General features: G+C 45.3%; 1 protein-coding gene across 4 annotated transcripts in view; it reads left to right on the top strand.

The window, feature by feature from the left end:
* The first annotated feature begins 459 nt into the window (after positions 1–459).
* Positions 460–17608, top strand: part of wts (serine/threonine-protein kinase warts) — a 113302-nt gene continuing 96153 nt past the window's right edge. For 2 of the 4 annotated variants that reach the window (XM_065439822.2, XM_065439826.2), the window contains exons 1-2: positions 460–876; positions 15819–15901. The gene's annotated coding sequence lies outside the window, so the exon portion shown is untranslated. Of the gene's footprint in view, positions 877–1814; positions 2266–15818; positions 15902–17608 lie in introns of those variants that run through there. The other 2 variants (XM_065439823.2, XM_065439825.2) reach the window with 2 other exon arrangements.

Consider the following 17608-nt stretch of genomic DNA (forward strand, 5'->3'; position numbering starts at 1 on the left):
TGGAAAGAAAGTAAACGGGAGGTTTCTTATTTCGCCCGCGCTGCAGTATGTGATCGACGCATCGGACGACGTTCGTGTGCGCTTAGCAGCGCGCTGGGAGGGCGCAGATGAAAAAAAAAGGAGGAAGAAAAGCGACGCGGGAAGAAAGTGCGCGCAGTCAGCAACGAGGAAGTGCCTTCTCGTGGCGGACGTGAGACTATCGGAGCGGACGCGTGTCGGCATTTGCGCGAGCTGCTGCTTTTGATATACGCCGTCGCACCCCCACGCGTTCGGTGGCGTCGCCGCGGACTCGAGCGAGCGAAAATGTGCGCCGACTAAAGAAAGCGACCTCTCCTTTTATCTCCGGGCGAGGGGATAAAATCGTGCAAATCCGCCGCTCGGGCGAACGCTCGCCGCAGCAGCGCAGTGTCCCCCCCTTGGCGAGTCACGTGTCGGCCTCAGGAATGCGAGGCACGCGGGAGGCGGAGCGTGCGTCAATCAAGTGTGTCACGTGACCGCACTGGAATGTCAACAATGTGGAAGGTGGGAGGAGCTTGTACGCCACTCAAACTCCGTCGGCTCCCGGGCGCCTGTTTCATGGATCCCCAAGGAAACTGTTTCTGAAAACGACGACGAATGCGGTGACAACATGTCGCGATGTTTTCGGCCGACGGCCGTGCAGTGTTGCTGTGCTTGAAGTGCTCGCGCGGCGGGGCCGGCCGACCGACGCTCTCGCAGGATACCGTGCCAGCAGCTCTCGGTCCTACGTGTAAATGATCTGCGCCGTGGTCCTTCGGAGACCATGTTTGGAAGTGCAGTGCCGCGGATCGTTGTGACTAGTGCACATTGTGGTGACGGTCGCTGCTCTGGATTACACGTGTCCCGGTAACCACGTAGGTAGGTGTTCGCGTTTTCACGCTCCTGCGCGCTGCCACCGCTGGCGAACGCGCTTTCTTGGTGCCGTCCCGAGCGGCGAGGGCTAGCCAACATGGCGACTGCCGAGGCAGCAAATTGGGGTTGCTTGCCTCTACGCGCTTACGGCCAGGGCATGCTGGGGACAGCTCTGGGAATGCACGGCTCACGTCGGCACGCTCGATGACCAAGGCGCCGAGCGACGCCGTGCGATCCGATCTCTGCCCGTAAGCGCGAGCACGAACGACGCGGTGGTGGTGCGTGCCGCGGTCTGCTTCGGGATATCACATTACTGCAGCGCGCTTTTTGCGCGCTGCGATGCTGAATCGAGCCGTTAAACGTTTCCGCAAACCACGGTTTTTGTAAGTGCGGTGTTGTTTCGAGTTGGCATGCCGCGTTTCCTTCGACTCGAACGCGGCCCCGGGGCACTCGCTGCCGACCGGCAGAAAGTTTATTCATGCTAAGCCTAACGACGACTCGGTTTCGCTCGGGACGCGCTCGATTCGGCCGCTTCGGGGCTCGTGGCATGCCGCGGATTGTTGGTTTCTTGACACCGTGTCTTCGCCGCAGTTGCGATTGCAGCGTGCCACGACCCAGATCGCCATGTACCGAGTGTGCGGTGTACGCAAGAAGCAGACGCCAGGAAAAACGCAGACGAAACAAAAAGAAGTCGCGTCCTCGCAACAGAGCGCTTGGCTTGACCGCCGCCGAGTGGCTTTTTCCGCGTTGCGCCGCATTCGCGGAAGCTATTTCACGCGGCGTGCCGATGCGAGCGTCACATCAAACGAGCTCAACGGCAGTTAGCGCCCGCACCCGGATCATCGATACTCGCGCCCGGTGTGCGAACTGTCAACAACAGCAGGCTGGCTTGAGCACGCGCACTGGCTCCACTGTCCGTGAGTCACGCAGTTGGCTCGGTCGGTTGACGCGCCTTGCTTTGTTTGTGCGCGCTTTCCGTAATTTTTCTTTTCTCGTTTTATCGTCAGTTTTTACTGTTGCCAGCAGCAGCGCATGAGAGGGTTGTTTACATCGCGGTCGGCTGTCGGTCGCGCACCGTCAAAAGTGAAGCTGGCGTCGTCAGCCTTTTAATAACCTCGTCGAGAATTATCGCGTGCACTTCGAGTGAACGGCAGCGTGTACTAAATGGGTGTGCTTCAAAGCGATGGAAAGCTGCGGTGCGTTGCGGGGCCACGGGAAAAGAAGCAATCACGCTCCGCCTGGAACGACATCGCATATCAACGGCTGGCTCTCTCTGGGCCCAGAGAATGCGGGAAAACAGCGAACTACGCGGTCGTTCTCGTCTTTCGTTCTATCGGCGCGTGTCAGCGACTCATCAACGGAGTGTCTGCGATACAGCCGCTGTATTTGCCCTCGGTATGCGCCACGATTGAACAAACCGTACGGTTGTCTCGGCTTTGTAAGCTTTGCCACTTGAGCTCGGCATTTCAGCATTCGTCAGAGTTACATGTGCCCAAAATTTATTTACGGTGATAGAACGTAAGCGGCGCTTGTCACAGTAAAGGATGTGTACTCGCAAACGACGTGATCAAGCTCTCCTAGTAAACTGGGGCGGAATAGGAAGATTGTATTGGTGTACTAGACGCGTCATAAAATGGGAGAGTTTCGGGGGATCTGTGTTTGTTACAGCACGTAACATTTGTTCAACGGGTTGGGACATATGTGGCTGTTACTGGTGAATCGTAATGCTTTGCATCAGAAAAGAGCGCATTCTGTATTCCCTGCACACAGTAGTACTCTGAGAAAGCAGGTATTGCTTGATTGTTCGCTGGTACAGAGAAAATGCTGCTAGCTGTTGTGCAATTACATTACAGTATTTTTTTCAACTCCTGTCATTTAAGCTTGCCAAGTACTTTGCATATTCCTGATTGAGTGTGCACTGTAGGACCATTAGATTATACTGTAAAAGTACTCTTGACTGAATATGCCTTCATACTAGATGAAAATAGGCAGAGCAGACAACATGCATGATGCTGCGTGTCGTCTGCTTGCCTGATATCCGGAGCTGTATGATTAATCCCATCCATGCCTTGTTCAAGCTGTGTCCATCTGCATGTTTCTGGTAAAAACAGTGAAGGATGAGCTATGCTCATCAATGGTACTTTGTATTTTCTAGCTGTGCCATAGGCGAGCCTAGTGTCGTCTTGGGGCTGGGTGGCGATTATCACATATACAGTGATAAACACTCAACAGCATGTACAGTCGCCCATGCACACATAGATACACTGTAAAGATATTTACAAAGTTTCGTTAAAGCTCGTGGCCTGCAAGAAGGTCAGTGAACAGAAAGTCAGGCTAACATCTCCAGCATACCATTAAAGCTCGTTTCTCTCTCGCTCAGTGCTTAGTTGTGCTTTTGGTAGATGGCAGCACCAAATCCATGGCATAGTGCAAACGCAAATTTATTCTTTCTGCAGTTCTTGAAAATGATGTGGCCATTTTTGATCAGAATAACATGGCACGGAAGGGGTTAACTATTAAAGTCCTGTTGCTAACATCATTCATACAATCCTTGCTGGCTTTTTGTTCCTTGGCTTTAGCTTGGAAGTTTTAACATTGAGTCTGCAGCCACTGATGACAACAGCTTTTGTTATTGCATGATTTTTTGTTTGTACTTTCTTATTGAGCGCCTGCAGTATTATGGTGCAGTGAAGACTGGACGTCTTTGCAGGCAGGTAGAATTGCCTGGTTACATGATTGGTGCTGACAAATCAGTTCCTGCAATGTGGAGAAATTTTCTTGAGAGGAAAAATGGTCGCCCAGGCGTTGATGGACTTCTGAGGAACTGATTTGCCATATTCTATGTTCCTGTGCTTTGAGTTGATTAAAACGTCGTCGCCAGGCAATCTGCTGGCCTCCTGTTTAACTTGGATGGTAGAGTGACCATATCAGAATGGCATTGGCCCCGGATTGAATCCTTGGAGCAGACGAATTGCGCAATAGATCCTCATCGGAGGTTTAATTTGTAGCCTTATATCTGCTCTTGGGTGTACGTCAAATTTTCCTTTTCATGCTTATTGCTGTAAGGCGTGACAAGTAGCATCATCAGAGAGTTGAACATTAGAGCTGTAGACAAATTGTATGCAATGCACACATGACCACCTATTGGTTATGACGTTCTGCTGCTTAGCATATCATCACAGGTTCGATTTCCGGTGGTGGGAGTCGTGTTCCGATTAGGCAGGTATGCATGAAACTCCTGCATATCAGGAATACCTTCAGGAACCATAAGTGGTCGTAATTAATCGGAAGCTCTCCACAACATGTCCTTTGTAGACCACATAAGCTCGAGATGCGAAGCCTCACAAGTTTAAATGGCAGTGTTTCAGTTTGGCTGGCAAAATATGAATTCTCTTTTTTAGAAAGTAGTATTGTATACATAGTGGGGGAAAATAAATTACTGTTTTGCATAAAGGTACTAGGAAGAGGAATGTTAAGTTGTATTGCTAAGTTACACTTCTAGAGTTACAAAAAAAAAAGCTAGGCCAGAATTTATCACTGCTAGTTCTCTCTTACGCCATCTCGACAGCTGCACATGCACACGTCATGGGTGACCTTGCACGTAATCATTTATCAAAGGGACACTTCTATACCTCATACAAGCTTGCGATTTCGTGAACAATGAGATGCACTTGCTGAACACACCTCAAGTGACTAGTGAAGTCTGCCGGTAATGCTAAAAGAAAAGAAATACATTGATGAATATGGAATTGGACCTCTGTATTCCATGACAGCAGCCCAATACTCTGAGGATTAGGCCACAATCGCACATATGCTTCTCTCGCACCAAAGTCCCACTTACAAAACAGCTGGCATGCGCTTCATATCCCACTTTCTTGCATTCTTGGCTCATGGCTGCTAGTGCTTTGAGATGCTGTGTTTGACTGTACTGACTTTGATAGGGGCCCATAGCTTTCTTCAGCTGGATACCTACAAAGTGTGTGAGGTCCACGTATGATGCTGTCGCATTAAAAAGGTTGGTTTTATTGAGGGGCGAGTCTTCATATGAAAGAGAAAGATGCACGAATAAAAACCAGCTGGCTGTGCTACCTTGAAGTCCTTGCGCCAGCACTTTGTGACATATTTTGGCAGTGTCTTCAGATTATTTAAATGACTTGATTGAGACAAATATTGCAGAATATTCTAAGGGAACTATAGACTCGTCCTGGTAAGTTTAAAGCCAGTGGTTCCCTTTCTTCCTGCACTGGAACAAAAAGTTCCATAACAAGGATTCATAAAGATCAGAGTTACCACAGAGCAAATGGCAGTGAGTGAGCTGCTAACTTGCATGTATACAAAAGTGGTTGTTTGAAGAGCTTTGACACGTTCCCTTGCACATTTTTGCACTGTATTTGCATAAATTGGAGTGTAAATGAGTAAAAAATGACTAGGGTGCTTCTTTGAATTTTTAGGTTCTGCTGCATTTCAGACTATGCTGTGCTTAGAAACTGGTTGCAGGATGATGGCAAGCCGCACTCCCATGTAAATATGTTTAACGGACGGTGTTATCTGTTCATTTTTTAGGTGATCCCTTTGTTTGGCTCTTCCCGCAACTTTGCAGTTTGTGTCTTATGATCCAGTATTGGTTTTCGGACTGGGGCATCACTCGGAGGTCTCTTGCCTAAGGCGCCAGGGCGCCTAAAACACTGTAGCTGGCCTGTGCTATACCGGGGCATTGTACTGAGGTGGCTAAGCGGAACCCTGCCATCGTCGGTCTTTTATCGCCGAGAGTTTCGCACATTTGACCACGAAATTTGCTGCACATCTCTCGTCGTACTGTGGCACGTTTTTACAAGGTTAAGCGTGTTGCATCTGATGATTCAGCACGTTTTAATGCTAAATAGAGGTTCCACTTTCTCTCTAAGATCAACCATACTGGCTGAGGGACGTGCTTGTCACTCAAACCTCCTAGTGCGTCCCTGGTCGTAATGCACCGTTTTGCCTGGCTGGCTCGTTAATGCTTCGCTTACACTGGTTCCCGCAGTGCGTGGTGTCTGTATACCTTTTCTGTTTGTGCCTCAAGTTACGCCTAGGGCACGTCAACGCTGTGGAAATTTTAATGAGGCGCCATCATGTTTTGCTCAGGGCTCTGCAATTTTGCTTTAAATTTCCACACAATCGTGCATCCAGACAGTATGTTTCTGCACAGATATATAATTAGTTCAAATTGTTGCGCTTATAGTACAATATTGTGTGGAAAATAATCAATTTGGAATGGGACAAAGCTGTATTGAAGCCAGCAGGGTTGAGGTTCTGTTACTACGTGTACCACCCATTATTCGCACGCTCGTAACAGTTCTGCTTGGCGTTTGCTACAGGCCCCCCCAGACTAATCCAGACTTCCCACGTCATCTGAACAACATCCTTCATAAACTTGTCCGCACATATCCAAATGCCCGTATTCTTCTTTTTGGTGATTTTAATTACCCGGATATTGATTGGCAGAACATAGCTAGTTCCACAATAACGTGTCATGCAGAGGAGAAGAACTTCATCGATGTCTGTTTAAATTTTAACCTCACTCAATTAATTTCCCAACCAACCCGTGTCTCACGAGAATCAGCAAACACGCTTGACCTGATACTAACAAGCAGCCCCGAGAATGTATCATCCATCAGTTACCTTCCTGAAATCAGCGATCACAAAGTCATGCATGCTTTATTCTCATTTACCTCGACTCAAAAACAGACATCCGATAAAACGATACAACTCTACGATAAGGGTAACTATAATGCAATAACTGAAGAACTTAACACCTTTTTTCCTGAATACGTATCCGCATTTCACACTCGCTTAATTCATGAAAACTGGCTGATATTCAAGAACAAATTAAATAATCTCACTAATATGTTCGTACCAAGGATTACCTTTCATACTAATCGCAATAAACCATGGTTTACCCAGCACTTAAAACGACTCGAAAACAAAAAGAAACGATTGTTTCGTACCGCCAAACGAAACGACACGCCTGCCGCATGGGGAAAATACTTCGAGGCCGAAAAATCATACCTACTTTCTGTTCGTAACGCCAAGTACTCATTTTATCATAATGACTTACCTAACTTACTTATAAGAAACCCCAAGCAATTCTGGCAAGTTTTAAACCCAACACATCCTCCCGATATTAAACTAATGAATTATTCACATGAAGCGATGACTGACCACGACTGCGCAGAAATATTTAACCATGCATTCGCATCTGTGTTCACTACCGAACTCGACGCACCTTCACAATTATCACCCTTTAACTTAGATACCCCCATGCCGGCAGTCACGTTCGTCGAAGAAGGCATTTCATCCATAATTCATAATATGAAACTTCCATCATCAGCTGGTATGGACCTGATTAATTCAAAACTATTGAAAAATGTGGAATCAATTTGCGCATCATATTTATGTCTCATTTTTTCACAGTCACTTTCCTCAGGAATTTTGCCTCTTGATTGGAAAACGGGGAAGGTCGTTCCAGTCTACAAATCAGGTAACAGAGACTCGCCGTTGAATTACCGCCCCATTTCATTGACTAGTGTGCCCTGTAAAATCATGGAACATGTCATTTACTCACAAATCATAAACTTCTTGGACCGAAACCATTTTTTTCACCCTTCACAACATGGGTTTCGTAAGGGCCTCTCTTGCGAAACCCAACTAGCGCTTTTCCTTCACGACTTGCACACTAATCTAGACCGTAATATGCAGACCGACACCATCTTTCTTGATTTCGCTAAAGCTTTTGACAAGGTTCCCCACCGCCGGCTATTACTAAAACTCTCAAAGCTGAACCTACCCCCTAATATTCTCAAATGGATTGAAGAATTCCTAACTAACCGTTCTCAGTCTGTCTATCTTAACGGCCATCTCTCTACATCTCTCCCGGTTACTTCAGGCGTCCCACAAGGTTCTGTCCTCGGTCCCCTCCTATTCCTAATATATATTAACGACTTGCCCCTGCATGTTTCCTGTAGTATTCGAATTTTCGCAGATGATTGTGTTATTTACCGCACCATTAATAACTGTCACGATCAATACACTCTTCAGACAGAGCTTAACAGCGTACTAAATTGGTGTAATAACTGGCTAATGTCCCTCAATCCTAGTAAATGTAAACTCATGTCCTTCACTCGTCGTCCCAATCCATATCTCTTTCAATATTTAATTTCTAACACACAGATTGAGCAAGTACAATCATATAAATATCTAGGAGTCACCCTCTCTTCTAATCTATCATGGCAGGTTCACGTTGGTAACATCATTTCAGCATCAAACAAAACACTCGGTTTTCTAAAACGCCACCTTCGTCTTGCCCCACCACATGTTAAATTGCTCGCGTATAAATCACTTATAAGACCCAAATTAGAATATGCATCCCCCATCTGGAGCCCACATCAAGCATATCTAATCACCGCATTGGAAGCTGTGCAGAATCGTGCTGCCCGATTCATTCATTCCTCATACTCATATGACGTCAGTGTTTCATCCTTGAAAGCTACATCCGCACTGCCACCCCTCTCTTTTCGTCGTCGCATTGCTAGCCTCACCCTTTATCACAAATTCTTTTATTCTCCTCTCAATCAAGAACCGTATATCGCCGCCGCATCACGCATATCTCACCGCACCAGTCATCCCCTTCAAGTTGCCCGCCCACTATCACGTACTACTACGTTTTCAGCTTCATTATTTCTTCGAGCAGCCACGGACTGGAACGGCCTACCCCATGACATCGTCGCCATCGCTTCAACTCCTGCTTTTCAAGAACGCGTAACAGATCACCTTCAATGTTAAATCACCATCGCTGTTTGTTTTTCTCACTACAAATGTAATCCCACCCCTTATGTAACACCCCCTGAAATGGGGGCCTTTAAGGAATAAAACTGAACTGAAAACTGAACTGAGCTGCCTCAACCACCATACTCTCATAGACACTATCACCAAAGTTCCCTGGAGTAAATTTTGTAGGAAGAATCTATAGTGCAGATGACGAAGGACTGGCAGATTGCAGGCCTGTTGTTTGTGGCATCTGCATGTAGGCACGCAGAACTGACTTTCTTGTCTGCCTTGCCTCAACTGTTGGTGCAAGTTGGGGAGACCTTTTGCGGAACTGAAATCGGCCAGTAAACCTCCTTCAGATGCCGACTGTACCATCACTTGCAATGGGAGCTACATCACGGGAGCCCATGGCCTAAGGGGCTCCAAGACGGCACACTGGCACCCCACGCATGAGAAATTGAACTTAAATGCTGGTAATTGGGATGACACTTAATTTTCCAATTTTTCATATGTCGGCAGCACTGCACGGTCTTGGAGCTCCTTGGGCCACGAGCACCGCTGTTGTGGCTCATATTGAGAGTGATGCTACAATTGGCACAAAAGGTTAATGCACCTTAGTAAAAGGCTAGATATTTTCCACAGCCTGCCAATTGGAACAACGTAGGGCTGTGTGATTTACTGGCAGTGGTCACAGACTGCTTGCAAACTCAACGTTTCCTCTGATCCAGCATTCTCTAAACATTTGATGGGTACTGTGCTATCGTACATACCAAGAGACTGCTTTGGGATGAGAAGTGCAATTGAAAATAATTACATTTGAAATGCGCTACATATGTCTTATGGCACCTCTGATTGGCCCTGGGATCCAAGATTTCTTAATATGTGCCAAGCATGTTACAGAAAATAGTTACTATAGAACATGTCTGGTGTTTTTTCAGTGAATGCTAGTATGTTTTCATGTAGCATATTCTCCTACTTAATTGTTTTTTTTTTTACAGTGATTTGTTCTTGGTATACTTTCATCATTTTCCAAGCACATCATGCACAAAAGAGTTAGTTCTGTTTCCTCAGCTTAAGCGTTTAAATGTGCATTCATGGGTTGAGTTCATACTGCTGTCCGCAGCAAAACTTAACTGAAAACCTGCAGGATTTTGACTCTGTTCCGCTGCTGCATTTGCTTAGTATGCTGGAAATGCAAGGAATGTTCTAGAACCTAAGTTGCAGCACACAAAATAATTCAATTTCTCCCTTTGGACAGAGTGGCTCAATTTAGTGAAAGCTGGGCCGGGGCTTAGTGTGGCCATTTTGTTGCAATTTTTTTCTTTTTTGTGCTTTATCAGTGGTTTGAGCAACACTCTGCCCTTGTTATCACCAGGATTGGCCGGTTGTGGGCAGTGGTTGATAAGACAGCTGAACTAAGCAAAAGGAATTTTTGCTTCATATCTACTGAGAAGAGGTCAGGGCTATTAATAACAGAGCTTGCTACTGCGGCTAAGAACAATTGGAATGAAATGAAAAGAAGAATAAGAAAAAGAAATGGGTAACGGAAGTCAAGCACACATCAACATAAGTCATAAATGTCGTAAGTATTCCAGATTGCTTTAAACAACAAAACAAAGGACAAATAAAGCACTCACCCTGTCTTTTCTTGCTTTCCTGTGCCCTTGTGTTTTTTCGCACGTTAAGTCAAACAAGAACATAACTTCGTTGAAGCGATGTTTAGCAAGGTGTGCTTGCTCTATTTTTTTTTTTTGCGTCATAATTCGGAGCATCATAGGTTTGACATTAGCACAGCACGTGTTTCATTCCCTCTGATACTTTCCACTAGGGCACATTGGTCAACTTACCTGCTGCAGTTGCTATGGCGATGCACAGCTGAGATCGAGGTCACATGCTCTATCCAAGCCGTGGCACTGCATTTCGATGGAGGCAAAATGTAAAAATGCTCTCGTCCTTAGGTTTAAGCGTATGTTAAAGAACCCCAGGTGACCATAATTAATATGGACTCCTCCACTACGGCGGGCCTCATAATCAGATAAAGATTGCGACCTGTAAAACCCCTGAGTATTAAGTAATTAATTTAAACACTGGTCTACTTAGTTGCCCAATCTTGTATAGAAACTCTCGGGTGTATGCTGTACAATAAGTCGATCGCACAGTGACACTTTCAGCTTGCTTGTCTGGCCCCTGATTAACAGTGAACTGGTTATTTGGAGCAGTAATGTAGGGCATGGTTGATGCATCCAATGTGCTAACATCGTGTGAGCGATGGCGTCACGATAAGATGAGATTGGCATGATCAGCATTCAGATTTTTTTTTATGTTGGGAGCTGTGTGCAGGCAGGGGTTGTTTTGTTCACTGGCCTTCATTGTACTTGCGGCCTTCTGATATAAAATTGCTGGAGACAGAAATCCTTGCTGCTTACCAAGTTGTTTTTCAATGTAACAGACATGACAAAACAGTGTCATCATTGGCTTGTAGTTTCTTCCAATCCGCAGACATGGTTGTCATTAGAACTTGGAGATATGATTGTAGTTATGATCGTCCTTTTCGGAGGGCCTCACTACTTTCCAGTGGCAATGATTTTAGAGGCTGTTGCCTTCCAGTCGCATGCACTGCCTGCAACCCACTAATAGTTAGCAGCAACGTGAGCCGGGCAGTTCCTATTAAGTGGAGAATGTCAAATAACCACCAAAAGAGTGCCACACAACACTAAAGAAGAAGGGCCAAAAGGAAAAGATGTGCATATTGTGACTGAAATGTCATGGCTCAGATATGCGATAAGAAAGGGGAGGAACGTTGCTTGTATGTGCTGGTCGAGGCAATGGGAGAGGGCCTGTGCGGCAGGATGCCTTTTCTTTCCATTGTTTTGCTGCAGTTCGATTGCTTCTATGTCCACTATTACTAAATGCTTTTGAGCAATTATTGCAATGTAATGCTCTCTTAATGATGCTTTACATCTTCTGGTGTATGTAAAACATCATTTTTTGGGGGGGGTGTTGGGGGGGGGGAGGGTACATGGTGCAGGGCCCTTTAGCGTGCATTAAAAGCATGATATATGAGCTTTTTTCTATTCTACACCCATTGGAATGGTAACTGCACTCAGGTGGAAGTTGCAGCATAACTCGTATTTGTCACATTATATGATTAATTAGTCTTATAATTGGGCCCTACTTAGAGTATCATTGAGCATTGGAGTCAACCAGTAGTGACCGTGATAATGTTGGGAATTACTGTACATATTGCATGCAGCATGATAAGGCAGTGTTTCTGAATGATGCTACAGCATGTACACATTACAGTGACTTGATTGCGAGCGCATTTTGTGCAATAATGGAACTCCTGCACTGGTAGGAGTCAAAGTACAAGACTGAGCTGGAAAGTAAACCTCAGGCCGCTGTTTTTTGTTGGTCCAGCTCCTCCCAGCAGCAAGTTGCGCTTTGTCCATTTTCATTTCCCTCTGACTTGTCACGTCTATATTTCAATGAAAACAGCAAAGGTTGTCCCTTGTGCTTTGCTTGGCTTCCTTTGGCTGTACTTAGTAAGGATGCCATTCGGGCGAGCGATTTGATTGGCATCCCATATGACGCCATCAGGAATACTTGAAGCATGCCACTTTATTAACTGTATTTATAATAGCATATATGAGCATTCGTATACGCATAGCAATCTGCGTACTTCTAAAAAGAAATACACAGATGCAGTAAATGTGTACCTTTCTTCAAAGCAATGGTGCACTTCTGTCGAGAATGCATATCGTCTGCTAAAGCTGTTGTCTGTGCACATGCATATTGTGCACGCATGCGTGGGAAGGAGTAGAGACTTTCTTTGGAAAAGATGCGCTTTGGAGGAAGACTTGGGGTGAGAAAGAACGCAACAAAAGTTAGCAATAGTTCAGTGGTGACGGCAGCCAATTGAACATGGAGCACTTGCATGAACACATGAACACTACCAGTGCTGTACCACACTCATCGTGCAGTGCAGCTGTGAGCTACTGCAGTGACTGCATGCTGCACGGGAACTTCATTTTGAGGCCACCATCACTACAGCAACGAGAAAAACTGCATTGGAAAGAGACGCAGGAGCAGTCTGTTCAAATCAACTGGAAGTGAAACATGCCCCGTCTTCCAAGCATGTTTTATCACAACGGGTTGCTTTGCACAATCGAAAACATAATATGTGCTGTCGGTGCTGACAGATGCTAATGCTTCAGGCATGGTACCATAACACAGCACTGAGCAAGATGAGGGGTGTCTGCACTGTTGTGAATTCATTAATTCCTCTGGCATTCACTTGGTGATGCATGAGCTTTTTGGAATAATTGAAAGTTCATGACGGATATATAAAAAAAAAAAAGAAAGAGAGAAGTGATCCAGGAGGTAATGATGAACTCTATCAAGCGCCCACTTTGTATTGGACTTGCTAATTTGGTGCACCTTGCAGGCACACCCTCGCAATTTTTGCATAATATTGTGTGAGCGTTGGCCGCATGGCATATTAGCGGCTTATAATAGCGAGAAGAGACATAATCTGTGGCAGTATGCACAAGCCCACAAAGTGCTCTCCGGTGCGAGCGTCGTCTGCTATGCTGTTCACGTCAGGAGCACAGATGACTTGCCAGGATTATCTTCGCAGGCCTGTTTGCGAAATACTGGTGTAAGATTAGGTGACTAAGTGAATAAACTTTATTGAAACCAGCAAGAGGTGATGGCTGGGCCTAGACCTCCCACGTAGAAACGTCGAGGGGTTGCCTCTCCACCACCTTGCAGGCTTGCTGGGTCACGTGGAGTTGGTCGTGGGGTTGATGTCGGGGTATTGTTGTGTACAGTCCCAAAGCACGTGTGGACATGTCGCTGGCTGTGTCTTGCACATATAGCACGTGGGATTGAGGTAGTTGTCTGGGTTGATCTTGTTGCAGTGGTGTAGCGAGGGGTAAGTATTGGTTTGTAGCAGGCGGAAAGTTGTAGCCTGCGCTCGGGATAGTTTGTTGTGTGGTCTGCGGAAGGCTCTATGCTCTAAGTAGAAGGATTTCACAACAAGGTCATTGTAGCGTGTCAGGCGATCCCTACCGAAGGGGACAGCCTCCCCGTCTCCCACGCAGTTAACTAGCCCTCGTGCTAGAGAGTGGGTAACCTCGTTATGGTTGGGGAGGCGTGGGTGGATGGCGCCTACATGAGCTGGGAACCAGACCAGTGTAATCTGATGGTCGGTTGGGCGGGGTGCTTGTTGCAAGATGCGCGAGGCTTGGTGTGACTTACGGCCGTTGATATAGTTGATAATAGCGGAGCAGGAGTCGGAGACTATGGTATGGCATGTTAGGTCTAGTGTGGAATAGGTGGAGGTTAAAATTTTTTATGTATGATCTGCTTAACGCCTTTTATTTTTTCGATTTACTGGAATCCACGCATGCACCAGGGAATAAAAATTAGAAAGGAAACTTCCGAGTCTGTGCAAACCATTATCATTAAAAAAAAAGAAGCAGCAGCGATTATTGCAAATACCTGAAGCTGCGTGGCCTAGCCGATGTCGGTGGGGCCTCGTGGATAACAAAGGCTGAATTCCCAAGATGCACAGTGCAGCACGTGGCATTTGAACTGAGAGATAATTGCTTTGCATGCTCGCACATATTGTCACTGATGTTGCCGCTTCTCGCCCTAAAAGGTGCTGATATGTTGTGCTATCAACACTCACGCATTTTTATTAAAACAATTGCAAGGGTTTAGTAATGGAGAAATGAAGTGTGAACAACAAATTTCAAAGTACATCTTTCACTAGCAATAACTCAAGGGCACATCTCGCACGACTACTTATTTGGTTGCCAGAGATTATATAGTTGTCGCACTAAGTGTACAGGCTGTAATCACGCCGACTTTATGTGAATTGGCTAAAGCAGGAATTATAAAGTGCTTTTAATTAGGTTCAACTCATTTATATTTCTATTGTTCACTGCTGTACTACTTGCCAGTGGACGCACTGTGGACAGTGCATAAGGTGTCTGCTGATTTGTGAAAGCTGCATGCTTCAGAGTGCGCAGGAGAGCGTTGTCTGGACATTAAGTTTTATTATACGTGTTCCACAAGTTTCTTCCCAATATCTTCTAAACATATCAACAAATTGGAACTCGATAGAGTGCTTATGAGAGCAGTTCATTCTAATTTAGTTACGAGGACCAATGAATTACTGACATCTGGGGAATTTTTGTTTTATATTTGTCAAGACTACTTACTGTTGCATTTTTTTTATTATTTTCTCTTTTCCAGAGTGACCATGTTAACCATAACCATGCAGCACTGTGATTGCATGTTAAATAGAGTATGGCTGCATTGCCATCGTTGCAGTCACCGTAGTGTGTGCAAATTGCTTTTAGCTTGGATACACAATTTAACAGATGCTGAAAATGGATTTTGATCAAATTAAGAAGTACTGGTAGTCAGTTTGTAGAAAGAACTTCCCTGCATGTAATGTCACACAGCAAGAGGCCTTTAACAACAACAAAAAAGAACTCTTAAGTATGTAAAGAAAGCTTACTTCACAATCCTCAAATTTTGCGTGTAGCATTTGTGGAATGCTTTCTTTTTTTTCATTGAGTCAGCTATCTTACAAACTTAGTGTATACTGTTAGTTGTAGAAGCCAAATGTTCCTTTAATGTGGCCCGACAGATTTGCATGACTTACAAGAAAAGGGCTCATGATCATTGCTGTCATCATAGTTTTGAATCAAGAAGGTTCTGAGAAACAAATGATATGCTGGGCTTGCAGCAGTAGATCGGAGCTTTTATTAATTGATGGAGTTTGACATTGTAGAGTAACGTTGGGGTTGTGAGTGAAGCCATACTGGATGCCTGTAGATTAGTTTTGACCTCTTAAGGTCCGTTAACATGCAAGTACAGTGCATGCTTGCATGTTTGCATTTCACCCCCATCGACATGTGATCGTTTTGGCCGATAATGGACCCACACCTGTGACCTCGTGCTGAGCAAATAAAAGCTGTAGGAAATGAACCACCGCAGCAGGTGTCGGAGCTTTTCACTTGGCCGTGTTGTACTTGTGCTATTTCATGTATTGAAATACAGGCAATTGAGAGTCTAAGCTTAACATCAGTTTTGTGTTTCCCCCACTGTGTGGGATTGCTGTGGTCCAGGTTCGGAGGCAAAGGTTTGGGGCCACGGATGTTGAGCAGCCAGCTACGCAGTGATGCCACATTGCACTTTCAAGTAATCGCATGTAAGAGATTCCCTTTTCCATTATCATTTCAGTCTGCCTTGGTATATGCTGATTGATTGAGTGTTGGGTGTTCGGCATCCCAGAGTAAAGCAGCAGTTATGAGAGATGCTTTAATAAAAGGCTTCATATTAATTTTGACCACCTCCGGGTAATGTGCTGTCGAAACTTGGCACAACATAAATTATAGTATTATTTTCCCCCCCCCGATGGAATGCAGTAGTGGCAGGGAGTTTAACACGACCTTGTGCTCAGCAGCAGGGGGCCAGGGCTACCAAATGTGTTACCATTGTACAATTTACATGACTTTCAGGCACACCATGATTTTACAGGCATCAGAGTACACTTTAAGGTAAACATTGTAATCTGCCTAGGCTGTACATCCGCACAGCTGTGCCTTGTTAGGTAATGTAAAGGCAAAAATGCGTGCCATTATTTTCGATTCAAATGAGTACTGAATGCTTCATTCATTAGAAAAAGTCACGTGGAAGTGTGCCTTTAGTGCTATCATGCTTGTGGCACAAGTGCCGCTTTAAAATGTGTACCACGTGCCCGTGTTTGTGGTTATGGGACTGCTTCCATGGGGTGCCTCTCTGAGGCTCGCTAGACTGGAACTCGACAAGAGTCTGTGCCACGTTACCCCCAATATGTCAAGGGAGGGAGCTGATAAAAGCCGGCTGTCTGAGGAGATGGAGAATCTGGCACTTATCACGTGGCAACTTGGGTGATCTCCACCGCCTCTGAGGGTCAGTAGGACTGTTAAGTGTCGTGCTGGTTTCTTCGTGGTGTAGTCATGATAAGGAACACTGAACAACAGCTGATGCTCCAAAGTTAAGGGGACACTGTCATCCAGTAACTGCCTGGCTTATGAAAATCCATGTGACTGGTGAAATGCTACTAAGGAACCCATATTGGGTGTACGAAAATAAAGAAAACTTAGCATTTAGGGAAATGTTTGTCCTAACCTGTAGATTGTATTTGCAACTCTGCCTGTCCTGATCAGCTACTAGCCATTCATGATAACCAGGAGGCCAGCGGCAGGCTCAGAGAGCATGTGTGTTTGAGCTCTATAATTTCGCTGCGCCAATTGTTTGGGAATTGGGGACTTTGGTCATGATCACAGCTACTAAACCTTGCAATTTTGCGCTTGTGCTGTATGGCTTACTTTTTCGAAGCAGTGCAGTCTATTTAGCCTTGTATGTGGCAGTTCAGCCACATGCACTTTCATGCATGGCTTCTTATGTGCCACTTCCCGTCCAAGGGAACCATCAGCTAGCTTGTGCAAAATTGGTTGGCGCGCGTGCACACAAAATCTTGTTTCTTTCGCATAAAATCTTCTTTCTGGCATGCCACAAAGTCTTGCAGTCGAGTCATTTGAATGTGCCAGCAAAGATAGCCAACAAAATGAATATTTAGTTTTCATTATAGTGCACATATTTCTTCCCAGAAAACTTCGCGTGCCCTTCAATTTTGTGACATTTTGCAGTTGCAAAATACACCTAAGGGTGCTTGAAAATTATGGTTTTATAGGGGTACATTGCATTGGCAGTTAGTGACAAACCACATATTCAAGCTAATTCTATGAATCTTCAGAGATCTTAATTGACTAATTCAAACACCTAAATGTTTTGGATCATCTTGGTTCAGCTGTGCCATTTGTTTTTGAGATAGCGGCCTCTTCAATAGCCAAACTTCCCATGTCGTCAAAGT

Source organism: Dermacentor albipictus, chromosome 5, assembly GCF_038994185.2.
Source record: "Dermacentor albipictus isolate Rhodes 1998 colony chromosome 5, USDA_Dalb.pri_finalv2, whole genome shotgun sequence".
In the NCBI taxonomy this organism is placed as follows: Eukaryota; Metazoa; Arthropoda; class Arachnida; order Ixodida; family Ixodidae; genus Dermacentor; species Dermacentor albipictus.